General features: G+C 52.6%; 1 non-coding gene across 1 annotated transcript; it reads left to right on the top strand.

The window, feature by feature from the left end:
- The first annotated feature begins 9,381 nt into the window (after positions 1-9,381).
- Positions 9,382-9,508, top strand: LOC121168916. The gene has a single exon (XR_005885781.1). It is a non-coding gene; the product is annotated as a small nucleolar RNA SNORA33 (small nucleolar RNA).
- The last annotated feature ends 3,816 nt before the right edge of the window (positions 9,509-13,324 follow it).

Below are 13,324 nucleotides of genomic sequence, written 5' to 3'. Positions count from 1 at the left end.
CAAGCGCGCCGGCAGGAGCGAGCCTCGGGTCCTGCGTCCGCGGCTGGGAGCTGCGCCGGGCTGGGCGCAGAGCTGCGGGGGCCGCGCTGGGGCGGGGGGGCTCAGACGGGGCGTCCTGCGTGGCGCCGAGCCTGGGGGGCGGGGCCGCTCCCGGGAGCCGGGCCCCGGGCACTGGCGAAGGAGTGCCCCGGGCAGCGGCCGAGCGGCCAAGGACACCTGCCGGCTTCCGGGGCCGCGCCGAACCCGAGGCTCAGCGCAGCGCCCCGGCGCCTGGCTCCTGCGATCTGGCTGCGCTGGGAGCCACGCCATCTACGCGTCTGCCCATCTCCGGGTGCGGCGCCGGCCTTGGCTCGCGGCAGGGGGGCTGGCGCGAGGTGGCCTTCGGGGGGGGGGGACGCCTCGGCGCCACCGGGCTGGGGACCAAGAGGGGTTCTTCGTCTCCCTCCGGCGATGGCAGCAGATGCCACGCTCCAGTGGCGCCTTTTCCTCCCAGCCCCGCCTCGCCTGGGCGCGCCCTCCGCCGGGCGGGGTGGAAAGGGTGAGGCGCGGGGCCGGCCTGGTTTGCTGCAGGGCCGGGGTGGCAGAGCTCTGCCTGCTGTCCTCCGCTGAGCCGAACCCCGCTGAGGCGCGTTACCCGCTCACAGCCAGTGCCCGGCCCGGAGCGCCGCCCCTGCGCGTCTCCGCACCCATCCCCTCCCGCGCGCCCCCCGCTCCCCGCTCCTCGCCTCCCCTAGCTCGCAGCTCCTCCCACTGCAGCCCGAGCGACACTAAAATGGCTCAGGACCCCTTACCTCTAGCCTCCGCCCGCTTCTGGACGCTGCACCGGACGCCAGCTACCCGCCCAGGCGGTTTGCATTGTTGCCGTTTCATTGCGGCTGAATCGAGGCCGAGGGAGAGGGAGGGTGGAGAGAAGGTGCCTCGAGGACACAGACCCTGTTGGGGCCTCTTGACCATCCCGCTTCCATCTAGCTCGTTGGACGCACAGGGAAGTTCACAGTCACCAAAGGCCCCACGATGGAATGGGAGATGGTGGCCTGGGGCGCCGAAGCAATTGCTACACTAAAGCAGGGACTCAAAGCTCTGGCGCTGTCCATGGTGAAATATGCTGCGGTGTGGGGGGCCGCTGGCCCTGCAGGAGCCTTAGACGGAAAGCCTAGTTCTTAGGAGTCCCGGAGAAGGTGCCCAGGACTTGTCATTTCCTGTCTTGTCCTCCTTCAACCCCACCCCACTCCACCCCATCTTGTATTGTTCCACTCGTTGTGAGTTGACTTTGCCTGTGTATGAGCCTCCTCTAACCCCTCTGACCCTGAGCTCCTCCAGGTTTCAGCTGCTTTTTCATCTTGATGGCTCCCTCAGTGCCTGCCTCCAAGAAACCTGTTTGCTAAGTGATTGAGAAGCTGCCGTATCCAAGACTGTAGGCACCGGCCCAACCGCACTGGCCCCCAGCCCATGAGCCATTTCCAGATTCATTTGTTCTCATTTGTTCATAACCTCTTTTTCATCTTTAAAAAAATTTCCTCCAGTTTCTGTCTGGAGAAGGCAAGGAGGATTTGGAGGCAGAAAGGCAGGGTGACTGACACACCTGCCCTGGATGCCCAGAGGGGACAGAACGTAGGGAGCTTGTGTGTTTTCATGAGAGGCTTCAAGTCCAGTCCTCCCCACTTCTTGGGCCTGTTTGCATTCAGAGTTGGCGTTTGCCCCGTGCCAGGTTCACCTGGAAGAGGAGACCTAGGACCAGCTGGAGGGTACTTGGAGAAGCTTCAGGAAGATAGTAAGAGTGTACTGTAGGACCCGGTGCAGTATCCTAATGATCCCATGTGGGTGCCAGTTCATATCCCAGCTGCTCCACTTCCCTTCCAGTCCCTGGTTGTGGCTTAAGAAAGCAGTAAAGGAAGGCCCAAACCCTTGGGAGCCTGCATCCATATGGGAGACTCGGAAGAAGCTCCTGGCTCCTAGCTTCAGATCAATTCAGCTCTCGCTGTTGCGGCCACTTGGGGAGTGGACCAGTGCACAGAACATCTTTGTCTCTCCTTTTCTCTGTAAATCTGATTTTCCAATAAAAATTTTAAAATATTTTAAAGGTTTTTGTTACTGTAGTGATAACCTTCAAGTCTCCTCCGGACAGGTCCTGGCAATCCCCTGGGAGTCTCTCCCATGCTGTCCATCCAGATTCACTGGGCTCAGTCATCCAGAGAGAGGGGCAACCTACACCTGTCTCGTGCATTCAACACATATTGATTGATAACCCATACTACATGGCTGGAAGCTGTTTCAGACACCAGAAACACATCAGTGCCAAGCCAGAGTCTCCTGTCCCATCTGCCCTTCCCAGAGCAAGGGAAGCCCTGCCCTCTGCCCAGCTGATGCTTCTACTTTGCTTTGCTTGTGAATGGCCACAAGTTCCTGGGGAAAGGGTGGAGTGAGACACTGGCAGGAGGGGAGGAAAGACCCAAGACGAGCTGACATAACTGGATGGTCCAGGTTGAGAGGGGCGACTTGGCACCAATAGGTGCACCTCCCCTCAAGCCAGGTCCAGGCTAGCAAGGGGGAATTCAGTCTTGGGGCAGAGTTCTGGGGAGAGGACCTCAGTGCTTGCAGAAGGTTCTATTAGCACACTGGGCTGACCTGTTACCTGAGCCTGTCGAGGCTCTGCTCCTGGTGTCAGGGTGCTCTGGTTGGCATCAAGGGCTTGTCTCCATCAATTTTTTCTGTGTGTGAGGTCATGCCGTCCGTGTTAAGGGAGTTTAGGAGGGAGAGGAGTCCCCCTAACTCCATGCCTGCCAGCTCTGTACTAGCCTACTGTGGGTGGGAGAGTGCTGCCCCCTGGTGGTGGAAGACAGCCTGGCTCTGGACTCGCTGGGAGAAGAGGGTCTGTCTCTGGGTTCACCCCCGTGGGCTTTCTGGAGCTCCTGGACCTGGGATAACTCTTCCAGCCTAGTGTTCCATTACAGATGCTGCCTACTGTCTCCTCCTCCATTCCTCCCAGACCCTGATAGTTTGGCAAACTTAAACAAGACCATAGACAGCCACACATGGGAATTCTCAATTCCCAAGTGTCTTTGTCCTCTTCCCACTTTGTCTCCATTTTCCTCTCTTTTGGCACTCTTTCTTCTGTTTATATGGAAGAGCACTTGTCTGGGATTCAAGGGGGGATATGGGTGATGTCAAACCCCTGAGCCTTTCTGGAGACCCCCAGATAAGGATTTTGCCTTCTAGGTGCTGAGGCTGACCCTGCCAGTGTGAAGCTGACAACCTGAATTGTAGGCCAGGCATTGTCCCCCTGAAGGGGTTTTATGAGGGCTCACCTCTTCAGGCTGACAGAATCTCCTCCATCTTTCATCGGGTTCCACTCGCTGAAGGAGCAGGCTGCATGGCCACCAAGGCAAGGTCCCAATCTTTGCTCCTCATTTCGCTGCTTTGGGGCATTCCAGCTCTTGTCAAGGACCAACCTCTCCTTCAAGTCCAGGCCAAGGAGTCAGCATCCTTTCCCAGCATGCTCTGCTGCCTTCCAGGCCAGTTAATTGAATTGCTTTATCAGACATCACAGGAGCAAAGGGTGATAGGGCTTCTTCTCTCACAGAGAGAGAAGAGGAGGACCTGCAAGAAAGGACTGGAAGTCTCCCACTTCCTTATCAGCTCCTCTTATCCTGCCTCTCACCCCACCCCCAAGCAGCCTGGGGAGACTTACAGGCTCCAAGGCCAATGTGACAGCCTTCTCAGGAGGGCCTTGGGGAAAAGTTAACCTTACAGGGACAGCCCACAGTAATTGAGGCTGAGTGGGAGGTCAGACAGAGCAGTGCCTGCCACCCACAGACCTCCTGCAGGCAAGGATGGGGGGCTGCAACAATCCCAGAATAGCTGTGGGGAACACCAGAGGGGCTTTGGGTGAACACAAGCCCTGGTTAGGACTAAGGGCCTCATAAGCTTGGGTGATTTGGAATTGGAGGGCTGGAAGTCATGTGAGGACACAATCCCCTTGAGGTCCACACATGAACAATGAGCTGTAGGAGGTGGAGTCAGGGCAAAGAATGCTGTGGGAGCTCCCCTGGGACCTCTCCACGCAGAACAGAGGTCATGGGACTCCCAGAACCAGAGCCAGCCAAGTGGGTCCCCAGAGTTCTGTCGCTCAAGCCTGCTGGGTGCAGAGAGCACCCCACATCCCCCAAGCCCCTGTCAGCTCAGAGCCTGATTGGCAAGGTGCCTTGGCGTTCAGCATTTCTCCATCCAGAAAGGTACCAATCCCTCCCACCCAGGCTGAATTCCAGAAAAACTGTTCATTCCAGCGGAAGAGTTCATTAGTCCCAATGACAGGCCCCGGTCTCCCTCCTGCAGTGTGTGCTGGAGAGGAAGGATGTGGTCATCTAGAGAGATGGACCAGGCCCTGGCTCCTCTTGGGTACTCACAAAGCTCAATCTTGGGTTTCTGCCCTGGGGCAAGCTGGAAAGAATGAAGATCCAGCCAGCTGTGGACACAGGGGGCCAGATCCGCACCCTCCCCCCAACACACAGTCAACTATACTAAAACTGGCACAGTGCCTGGCAGGGAGTCTTCTTCATAATGGTTTGTTCTTGCTTGAGAGACAGGCAATCTTCCCCACATTTCCCAAGTTTTCCCCCCTGAGACAGTGCCAACCAAGAAGTTGGTGGTGTGCCTGGTCCCCATTGACCTTGCCAGTGGGTGACACTCTGCAAGTCAGACTGGGACACCTCCCTGCCTAACCTGACCCTTCTGTGAGTCTGCTGTGGAATGGTAGAGGATGTGCTGGACAGAGACAGAGGCCGGGTTTCGGTCCCAGCTCACTGCGGCTTTGTGGTTAGGATTCTGGCTGGATCTCACCCCCTTTCTGAGCCTGTTGCTCCAATTGTTTTATGAGGGTTCTTCAGGGAGTTCATGGAAAAGGTGTTTTAGGGGGAAATGATGCATGCATTTTTTTTAAAAAAATTGCACCAGAATGAACCTGTCTCTTAATTCCATTTCCATGCATTTAAAGAAGTCTCATATAAGGGTACTGGTTAATGTTGTTTGGGGGAGTAGCTCCCAAATCCCTCCTGGTGGCATAAATCTAACAGATATTTTCTTTCATATTTTAGGGGTCAGGAAGTTAAGGCAATGTTGAATATCTCTGTTTTACACTAGACCTTAGCCAAAAGAGAAGCTATGGACAGGTCATTTTAAGGTTTATTTTCATTTATTTGAAAGGCAGAGTGACAGAGAGGGAGGGAAGGAGAGACAGAGAAAGAGTGCTTTTATTCAGTGGTTCACTCCCTACATGCTCCCTACAACCAGAGCTGAGCCAGGCTGAAGCCAGGAGCTTCGAACTCTATCCAGGTCTCCCACATGGTGACAGGTGCCCAATCCATTTCCATGGCCATCTCCTGTTGCTTTTCTAGGCATGTTGGCAGAGAGCTGGATTGGAATTGGACTAGTCAGGACTGGAACTGGTGCTTCAATATGGGATGCCTTTATGCTGTGAAATGAGATATCAAATGAGGCTGCCAACATATAAAGATCAACTGAGCTAAATATTTTAACTTATTTAAAAGCAGAGACAGGGGTAGGGGGGTCTTTCATTCCTGATTCACTCTCCAAATACCTACACAACCTAGGGCTGAGCCAGGCTGAAGCCAGGAGCCTGGAACTCTATCCAGGTCTTCCGTATGGGTGTCAAAACTCAATTTGGGTTTTTTACATGACAGGGACCCAACTACTTGAACCATCACTTGTTCTCTTCCAGAGTATGAACTAGCAGAAAACTCAAATTGGAAAAAGTTAGGTCCCAGGTACAATGAGATGGGATGTGAGCATCTTAACGAGTGTCCTAAGAGCTATGCTAAATGCCTTTCCCCAGGAGAGATGTTTATATGGTGTGTTCATGTGGCTGGCAGTTGACACTGGCCTTGAACTCAGAGGCCACTCCAGGTTGTTCCTAGGCATTCACAAGCACACAGACTCTCCTGCATGGCAGTCTCATAGTGGCTGGCCCTTAGAACATGGCATGGCCCATCCCACACTACCCGGGACAGTCAATGTATGGCTATCACCATCTTCTGTTGGTGAGAGAAGGCATCGCTTCTCACACTCAAAAGGAGGGAAACAGACTCTGCTTCTAATGGGAAATGTGTTAAAGAGTTTGGGAATTTCTCTTTGAAAACAAAAACCCCAAAGTAAACATATTCTTGCCTGTAGTCCATGGAACCCTTTAGTCTTGGACCAAGTCCATATGACTGGAGCTGAGTGAGGCTGTGTGTCTGATTGGCAGGGGGAGGGATAAGGTCATCTCTTTCTGAGCATCCTTCTCCTGCCACAGGTACCTCCTCTCCCTTCCGTTCTTGGCTTCCTTGGGTGGTGACTGAAACTACCCTTTTTGTTTTTAAAGATTTATGTATTTTTATTGCAAAGTCAGATATACAGAGAGGAGGAGAGACAGAGAAGATGATCTTCTGCCCGATGGTTCACCCTCCAAGCTGCCACAATGGCTGGAGCTGCGCCAATCCAAAGCCAGGAGCCAGGAGCCTCTTCCAGGTCTCCCTCGCGGGTGCAGGGTCCCAAGGCTTTGGGCCCTTCTCGACTGCTTTCCCAGGCCACCAAGGAGCTGGATGGGAAGCAAGCTCTCTGGGATTAGAACCGGTGCCAATATGGAATCCCGGTGAAGAATGTAGAAAGAAATTAAATTTAAAAATAAGAAGTAAATTGCTCTTTGCTTTCTGCACTTCGCTTGCTGAGAATAGCTGAATAGGATGTCTTTGGTAAATGATTAGGTTCAATTGGGATTCAGGATACAAAATTCAACAGTGGCCCTGAGATAAGTATCTCAGGAAGAATCAAGGTAAAATAGTGAGGAGCCGAAAAGTCCCCGACTTCTTGGAGGAGGCTCCAAAGGTCTGAAAAAAGTAAACTCGGTCTGAGAAAAGCAAACTCACGGAAAATTGTGACAAGCAACTAAAAGAAACAGCAGTCTTATGATGTAATGGCCAGGAAAAAACAGCCCCTAACTTTATTGTTTTATGATTCTATTTGTATCCATTAGTAAGCTATTTTTCAAAATGCTGTATCTGTGATTTTGACCTATAAAAGCCATGTGGTGTAGCGACTTAGTACAGATGTGTCACCCTCCTGCGTGAGGAACTGGCCTCCGTCCCAGCGTGCTGGCATCTGAATAAATCCTCCTGCTTTTGCATCAAGCTTCGTCTTCGTTGATCATTGGGGAGACTCACTTTCTCGAGAGTCGGTAAGGCTGTCCTCACTTCGCGCGGCCTTACACCGGCACATTTAACGCGAGGACTTTAGCCATTAGGTTACCACATCAGGCCATGAAACTATTCTTTTTAAATAGCTCCAAGAATCAGGCTCATTAAATAGGTGTCAGGGATCCTTGAGCTAGATTTTGGTTAGTTTGGATTAGTTTGGACTTTGGGGTTGAAGGTTTGATCCCCAAAGTCTGATATTAATACTATCAAGAATCCAAATATGGTATCTGGAGATGGGGCCTCTTAAAGGTTATGTTGGGTCATTGGATTGAGCCACATGACTGAGTTCTGGTGGCTTTCTAATACATTATATGTGCTTGTGGAGTTCCCTGCCACCTTGGGACTCTGCCAGCAAGAATGCCATCAGCAGAAGCCCAAGCAATGCAGCCACTTGATCTTACCTGTGAACTGCCAGACTCAGGGATCAATCTCCCTCCATCCTAAACAGTGTGTCTCAGGCATTTTGCTGTCATGAGAAGCTGATATACTCTCTGACTCACCTGGGTTTGCAAGAAAAAGGAAGTTACTATTTAAGGAGCACCAATTATGTTCCCATATTCAAAGAATTCAATCTTGCATTCCAATAGGTGTTACAGAGGGAGTTCCCTCCCCCACCTTTACAACATCTCAGGGAAGAGACTGCTCCTCCTTTTACAGACTAGAAAATAGAGGTCCAGAGGGTTAAATGGGTTTCCAAGATTGGTGACAGACTCACAATTCAAGCCACCTCACATCACCTGCCCCAGGGCTCACATGGAGCAGAAGCAGCTGTCTCCCAGCCTCCTGCATGGCTCTGCCACCCTCCTCCCTACTAGCTCCCTCTACCCACTGCCCAAGCTTGGTTTTTCTCATGTTTATTGATTGGTTGGTTGATTGGTTGGTTAGTTTTCATCTACTTGAAAGGCAAAATGACAGGCAGAGAGAAAGAAGATCTACACTCTACTAGTTCACTCCCCAAATGTTTATACTAGCCAGTGCCGGACCAGGCCAAACCCAGACACCCACAATTGCATCCAGGTCTCCCATGTGGCTGGCAGGAACTCAAGCATCAGGCTGTGATCTGCTAGCTGTCATGATGGATCAGCGGAGTTGGATCAGAAGCAGCAGTGACAGGCCTTGAACCAGCACTCTGAAAGTAGATGAGGACACTGCAAATATCAGCTCTGCCTGCTGTGCTGCAGCACCGCCAGGGCCCCAGAGTAGCCACTCTTGGCCCCATTGGAACTCCCATGTTGTGTGCACACCCCAGTTCTGGGTCTCTAGGCTGATGTTCTTTTAGGAGGAAGCGTTCACACAGATGCCAATGATGGGTGATGAAGATCTCAGAACTCCTGGATAAGCCTGTCACATGGGCAGCCCCTCCCATCTACAAGCTCACCTGTTGGTTCTGCCCTTTGTTCGGACAGAGGTTGCTGTGATCTTCAAGCTTGGATGGTGATGAGGCAGTGCCACTTTCCAGGCCTAGGCAGCTTCCCCCTCTGCTGACTTCCAGCAGTCTCTATTGGGACCCCGAGTCATCACTGAGAAGCCTGGCCACCAAGGATGAGCCATGAGGAGAGGCTGGTCATAGTGCCTACTGAACCCAGGCTTGCTGTCTTACTTGCTGCTGAGTGTTGAGGGATCCTGCCTCAGGTCTTCCAGACTGGTAACCTCAGTTGCCCTGGAAGACTTGCTCCAACAAACCCTGCACAAACTCCCCACCTCTGACTGTGAAATGTGATCAAATAGTTGCTCTTCAGCTACTAAGACTTGGAGCTACCTGAGACACAGCAACAGCTCATGATCTATATTGTACAGACAAGGGCATTGACATTCGGGGGAATAATGTAGCTCACCCATGCTTTCCCAGGAAGCAGAGACAAAACTAGCCTCAAACTTAAACTTGAGAAGTCTGAATCCAGAGCTTCCTTGGACTGAAGACTTTGTTCTCCAGTAGCCCCATGCCCCACAACCTGTAGGTTCACTTTCTGTGGTTTCAGTTACCCATAGTCAATGATGGACTGAAAACGTTAAATGGAATATTCTAGAAACAAACAATTTATATGTTTTAAGTAAATTTTATTACCTTCCATGGCTACAACTGTTGTATTTCATCATGAGTTATTGTTTATCTCTCACTGTCCCTAACTTACAAATTCCATTTTCTCTACCTAAATGTATGTTTTGCAGAAATTTAGAAAAAAAAAACTGGCAATAGCAATGCCATGTTATAAGCCTTTAGGGCATTAATGACATTGAGGTTCCTGAAAATGGTTACAACAGATTTCTGCGATATGAAACATAATTCAAGACAGCCTTAAGCTCTGTAGTAACTAGTGCTGAGGACTTAATGTGATTTGTGGAGGTTAATAAGAAACTGTTCATTTTTTGTCAAGGGCTGTGGCAAAGAAGCCCAAGCTAAAGATGTCATTGAAGAATGCAAGAAATGAAAAATAAAAATTTGGCTCACACACAAAAATTCCAGCATATCACAGGTATGTGTATATAGCAAAAAACAGAGTATGTGGCAGGTGGCAATCTCCATGTTCCAGGCACCCCCAGAGGACTTGGATCTGCCATGGATGGAGGGGATGCTGTCCTGTCTTCCTGGGTCAGGGTGTTTCAACCACAAATGTCACCTTCAGCCAAAGGACTGAATGACCTGGAAGGAGGAATTTTTCCCACAGCAAGGCCCTCCTGTAGCTGGCATGAAGCCTCCCATGGAGCATTCTTAGCAAACGTTCAATGCACAAACTAATCCATCAAGGAAGAAACGAGGTTAAATGGGTTAAAACCTGGAGAGAAAGGTTTTTCACCACCTGCTGGCTGTTCCTGGAACAACACCTTGAATAGCTGCAGAAGAAAATCGAAGGTTTCTGTGTCTCAGACACAGCAGCATCACTCCAGATGCAGAGGAACTTCTCCAGGGGCGGGGCTTCTTATTTCTTCCAATGGGGATGAGGCAGGAAGAACAGCCCCCTCCTCCTCACACTGGCTTATTCTGTTCTTCATGTGCTGAGCATTCAGTGGGTGCCTAATAAATCCATGCTTGGGAATGAAGCTTGAGCAAACATGATCAGATCCTGTTGTCCACCTTGGCTTTCTACTTAAGGTTGCAAAAGAGATGCTGGCTTTCCGGCTCCTCGGCCCTGTGAAACCTTCTTCATTCCCAGCCCCACCTTGGGAGGCATGCTTCCATTCACCCCACCTATGCCCTGCTGACACAAGACGCTGGTATACCCTCCCAGTGGGCAGAGCTTCACTTTCCTCACCTGCAAAAGTCTAGCACCCGAAGAACATTGCAAAGATGGCAGGAGAGCTGTGTGAGGTTAGAACCGCCACACGTTTGCACATGGCTCACCTGGCTCAACACGAGTCTCCCCACCCGGGGCAAGTGGGGTGACACCCCAGCCAAGTGACTCACTGGCACCTGGTGCTGCCATCCTGGTGCTGCTCAGCCCCTGCCAGTACAGGCTTCACCCCAGAACTTCCTCCAGGAAGCAGGTAAGGAAGGCAAGGGGGACCGATAAGAACAGACACTTTATTGTACACCACAGTGAGGAAGAGAGGAAAGAGGGACCCCGGGGGTGACAGTGCCTTGTCCCCTCTCCTGGGCTGGGTGGCTCTGACAGCCCATGGAACACATGAACTTGACTGATCTGAACTTGTGCCAAAATCCCGAATGACGGCCTGGCCAGTGTATACAAAGCAGAGCTCATGATGAGAAAGGACCCCAGACCTTCTGCCCCCGACCCCGGTGAAGGAACGGCTGACCCCACGTGTGAGGGCTGCTCAGAGGCTCAGGCACAGCACAGCCTGCTCAGCCCTTCTTTCACAGTAGGGAGGATTCTGGAGGAGGTGAGCAGCTGGGTGAAGGGCATCTACCAACCCCACGCCTGGCAATTCTGCAGGCCTGCCTGGGGCCTCCAGGACCCCAGCCACAACCTAGGATGCAGGCTGACGCAGGGGGTGTCCCCTTGCATTAGCAAGGTAGTGGTCCCTGAAGGCTTATTGCTGGAAGGTGAAAGCCACCCTCCCTGGCACCACCTCTTGTGCCCCACTTGTCCAACCCCTGCCCCTGGGCCCTGCACGTCAGTTGCCTCTGTGGAGAGAGTGAAGGCCCCCATGAGCATGAAGCTGGTGATTGGGGCTGGAGGGTGGGCAGAGTCAGGTGAGAAGGGCCGGTGTACTCCCTCAGGCCCAGGGAGACACACAGCCTCCTGGTCAGCACTGCATGGGCAGCACCAAGGCCGGTGGAGCTGGGAGCCAGGGACAAGGACTTAGGGGGCTCGGCCAGCTCCTGACCTGCAGGGAACCAGATCTCGCTGTGTCAGGTGACCCCACCTGCCCTGCACTCCCCTAAGAAAAGGGCGTGGCAGTATCCAACCTGCAGCTGGGGGCAGCTGTTCCTATCTGCAGACAGAGGTGCTGGGAGAGGCCCTCAGCAAAGCCAGGGAGACCTGGGGACTCCCCAGAGAACAGCCCGAAGCATCCAGGGACTCCCCCACCTCCACCAAGGCCCTCCTTCCGGTTTTGGTGGCAGTGGGCACTTCCGGTAAAAGTCACTAGCCAGTGCTTCCCTGGTGGGATCCCTTGCCCTGAGGCCTCACCCCACACGACTGGGAGAATGGGGCAGGAAGGTGGTGAGCATGGGAACAAGGGGGGTCACCAATCAGCACCCTACACATAGCCACACTCACACGTGTACACACCATACACACACACGCATACGCACGCACCCCAAACTCTGGGCCCTACCACTAACACACAGCAAAGACACTGCCAGCACGGGACCCAGCCTACCTACAGTGAAGGCCACGGCAAGCAAGCAGGTGGCCCCAGCCCAGCCCCTCCTACAGGCTGGTGGCTGGGGCCAGGCCCAGCACATGCTACAAAATTAAAAATATATCAAATATACAATGAAAATAGATCTGTACAGCACTGAGGGTGAAAATATCCACCAGCCACAGTCTCATATTGAGTTTGTCATTTAACAGCATTTACACCCACATGTACAGATTGAATATACAATAGAAATAGAACATAGAGGGGAATATATATAGTAGAGTGTCTCTCCAGGGGCCTTGCTTCTTCTGTTTCTAATTCTGCTTGGGACTAGGCATTGGGCAGGAGGGAAGGTGTTATTAGGTGAGGGGACCCACATCAGATGTGTCCACAGAGCTCAACCCCTCGGGGAGATTTGGGAATTCTTCTCTTTCAAACACTCGGGAGGACAGGTGAGGTCAACAGGGCTGGGAGTCGGGGAGGGATGGGAAGTGAGAGGCTGGTGGGGAGAAGAACCCTCCTAGTTACATGGGAGGAGGGCCAGTGGATTCAGGGGTGAAAGAGGGGATCCTGGGCCTACCTGTCCCTCCTGGTGTTGACAGAAGTGAGGGGCACAACTGACCCTGTGCCCTTTGTACGTGTCCAGGCCTAGCTCTGTGGCCTGTTCCTGCCCTGCCCACCAGCGTTCTCTAAGACGGATTCAGCCTGCTACTCTCCTTTGCTTCCTTCTTTACTCTTTCTCTCCTTCCTTCCTTCCTCCCATCTGTACATCCATCCATCCAATACATCCATCTAACCAAGCTGCCATCTACATATTCATGCATGTATCCATTCACCCACCCATCTGTCCACTCACCCATCCATCTACCTATCCAGCAGTCTGTTCATTCTATCCATCCATCCATCTACCCAGTCATCCAGCCAACCATTTCCTCTGGAGTCAGGTTCTAAATCTTTCCAAGCACTCTTCAAGGACAACTCGGGGGAGGGGGAAGGGGGTGCTGAAAGTCCAGGAGACTGCCGTAGGCAGCAGTTCCCTGCAGGTGCCAGGCCTCAGGCTGGAAGTGGAGCCCTCCACCTGGGCAGCCTCCCACCTCACAGCACTGCCTGGAGCAGTGCTCAGCCTAGGCAGGGAGGGGTGGCAAATGTCCCCAACATGCTTGCGCATTACGCACACACCAGGCTGGTTGTGCTTGTGCAACAAAAAGAGTGAGCAGTGGCCCCAATGATCCTTTTACCAGGAGCGAGGCTTCCTGGGAGGAGCCCCTGGACTCCAGGACTGCTCCACCCAGGGGAAGCTGCCCGCCAGAAAG

This window comes from Ochotona curzoniae, unplaced genomic scaffold (assembly GCF_017591425.1).
Source record: "Ochotona curzoniae isolate NIBS_2020 unplaced genomic scaffold, NIBS_Ocur_1.0 scaffold_1037, whole genome shotgun sequence".
In the NCBI taxonomy this organism is placed as follows: domain Eukaryota; kingdom Metazoa; phylum Chordata; class Mammalia; order Lagomorpha; family Ochotonidae; genus Ochotona; species Ochotona curzoniae.
The sequence above is the reverse complement of the archived record's forward strand: the minus strand, read 5'-3'. Positions and strand labels throughout refer to the sequence as shown.